A 1745-nucleotide genomic window follows, 5' to 3' on the forward strand; every position below is an offset into this window, starting at 1 on the left:
CTCCGCAAAGGATACAGAAAGATTATTGATTTATGTACTTATTCTCTGCGTCACTTTAGCTTAGTGGCAGAGCGTCGGCTCTGTGAGCAGAAGGTCGTCAGTCCAATCCTGACAAGTGGCTTATAGCACCATAAATTTCTGGTCTGGTACGAGAAGCAGGAGCAGGACGGCCCATTCTGTGAAGGGACAGGAAAATTATTGATTCATATAGTTAGTGTGTGTGTCACTTTAGCTCAGTGGTAGAGCGTCTGCTTCGTAAGCAGAAGGTGGTCAGTTCAATCCTGGCAAGTGGCTTACAGCAGCATTAGGCTCTAGTCGGGTATGAGGAGCAGGAGCAGGTTTGCTCACTCCGCAAAGGATACAGGAAGATTATTGATTTATGCAGTTGTCTTGTGCGCCACTTTAGCTTAGTGGTAGAGCGTCTGCTTTGTAAGCAGAAGGTCGTCAGTTCGATCCTGGCAAGTGGCTTATAACACCATAAATATCTGATCTGGTACGAGAAGCAGGAGCAGGTTTGCTCACTCCGCAAAGGATACAGAAAGATTAATAATTTATGTACTCAATCTATGTGCCACTTTAGCTTAGTGGCAGAGCGTCTGCTTTGTAAGCAGAAGGTCGTCAGTTCGATCCTGGCAAGTGGCTTATAACACCATAAATATCTGGTCTGGTACGAGAAGCAGGAGCAGGTTTGCTCACTCCGCAAAGGATACAGAAAGATTATCGATTTATGTACTTATTCTGCGAGCCACTTTAGCTTAGTGGCAGAGCGTCTGCTTTGTAAGCAGAAGGTCGTCAGTTCAATCCTGGCAAGTGGCTTACAGCAGCATTAGGCTCTAGTCGGGTATGAGGAGCAGGAGCAGGTTTGCTCACTCCGCAAAGGATACAGGAAGATTATTGATTTATGCAGTTATCTTGTGCGTCACTTTAGCTTAGTGGCAGAGCGTCTGCTTTGTAAGCAGAAGGTCGTCAGTTCGACCCTGGCAAGTGGCTTATAACACCATAAATATCTGGTCTGGTACGAGAAGCAGGAGCAGGTTTGCTCACTCCGCAAAGGATACAGGAAGATTATAGATTTATGTATTTAATCTGAGTGCCACTTTAGCTTAGTGGTAGAGCGTCTGCTTCGTAAGCAGAAGGTTGTCAGTTCAATCCTGGCCAGTGGCTTACAGCAGCATTAGGCTCTAGTCGGGTATGAGGAGCAGCAGCAGGTTTGCTCACTCTGCAAAGGATACAGGAAGATTATTGATTTATGCACTTATTTTGTGTGCCACTTTAGCTTAGTGGCAGAGCGTCTGCTTTGTAAGCAGAAGGTCGTCAGTTCAATCCTGGCAAGTGGCTTATAGCACCATAAATTTCTGGTCTGGTACGAGAACCAGGAGCAGGATGGCCCATTCTGTGAACGGGACAGGAAAATTATTGATTCATATACTTAATCCGTGCGTCACTTTAGCTTAGTGGTAGAGCGTCTGCTTCGTAAGCAGAAGGTCGTCAGTCCAATCTTGGCAAGTGGCTTACAGCAGCATTACGCTCTAGTCGGGTATGAGGAGCAGGAGCAGGTTTGCTCACTCCGCAAAGGATACAGGAAGATTATTGATTTATGCAGTTATTTTGTGTGCCACTTTAGCTTAGTGGCAGAGCGTCTGCTTTGTAAGCAGAAGTCGTCAGTTCAGTCCTGGCAAGTGGCTGATAGCACCATAAATCTCTGGTCTGATACGAGAAGCAGAGCATGTCAGCTCACTCCGCAA

General features: G+C 46.2%; 10 non-coding genes across 10 annotated transcripts; all 10 read left to right on the plus strand.

The window, feature by feature from the left end:
- The first annotated feature begins 49 nt into the window (after nt 1-49).
- Nucleotides 50-121, plus strand: Pmar_PMAR015145. Its single transcript has one exon. It is a non-coding gene; the product is annotated as a tRNA-Thr (tRNA).
- A 101-nt stretch (nt 122-222) lies between these two features.
- Nucleotides 223-294, plus strand: Pmar_PMAR015146. Its single transcript has one exon. It is a non-coding gene; the product is annotated as a tRNA-Thr (tRNA).
- Nucleotides 295-396: 102 nt separating this feature from the next.
- Pmar_PMAR015147 lies at nt 397-468 on the plus strand. The gene has a single exon. It is a non-coding gene; the product is annotated as a tRNA-Thr (tRNA).
- A 102-nt stretch (nt 469-570) lies between these two features.
- Nucleotides 571-642, plus strand: Pmar_PMAR015148. Its single transcript has one exon. It is a non-coding gene; the product is annotated as a tRNA-Thr (tRNA).
- Nucleotides 643-744: 102 nt separating this feature from the next.
- On the plus strand, nt 745-816 carry Pmar_PMAR015149. Its single transcript has one exon. It is a non-coding gene; the product is annotated as a tRNA-Thr (tRNA).
- Nucleotides 817-918: 102 nt separating this feature from the next.
- On the plus strand, nt 919-990 carry Pmar_PMAR015150. The gene has a single exon. It is a non-coding gene; the product is annotated as a tRNA-Thr (tRNA).
- Nucleotides 991-1092: 102 nt separating this feature from the next.
- On the plus strand, nt 1093-1164 carry Pmar_PMAR015151. The gene has a single exon. It is a non-coding gene; the product is annotated as a tRNA-Thr (tRNA).
- A 102-nt stretch (nt 1165-1266) lies between these two features.
- Pmar_PMAR015152 lies at nt 1267-1338 on the plus strand. The gene has a single exon. It is a non-coding gene; the product is annotated as a tRNA-Thr (tRNA).
- A 102-nt stretch (nt 1339-1440) lies between these two features.
- Nucleotides 1441-1512, plus strand: Pmar_PMAR015153. The gene has a single exon. It is a non-coding gene; the product is annotated as a tRNA-Thr (tRNA).
- Nucleotides 1513-1614: 102 nt separating this feature from the next.
- Pmar_PMAR015154 lies at nt 1615-1685 on the plus strand. The gene has a single exon. It is a non-coding gene; the product is annotated as a tRNA-Thr (tRNA).
- Nucleotides 1686-1745: the final 60 nt, after the last annotated feature.

Source organism: Perkinsus marinus (genome assembly GCF_000006405.1).
Source record: "Perkinsus marinus ATCC 50983 genomic scaffold scf_1104296976080, whole genome shotgun sequence".
In the NCBI taxonomy this organism is placed as follows: Eukaryota; Perkinsozoa; order Perkinsida; family Perkinsidae; genus Perkinsus; species Perkinsus marinus.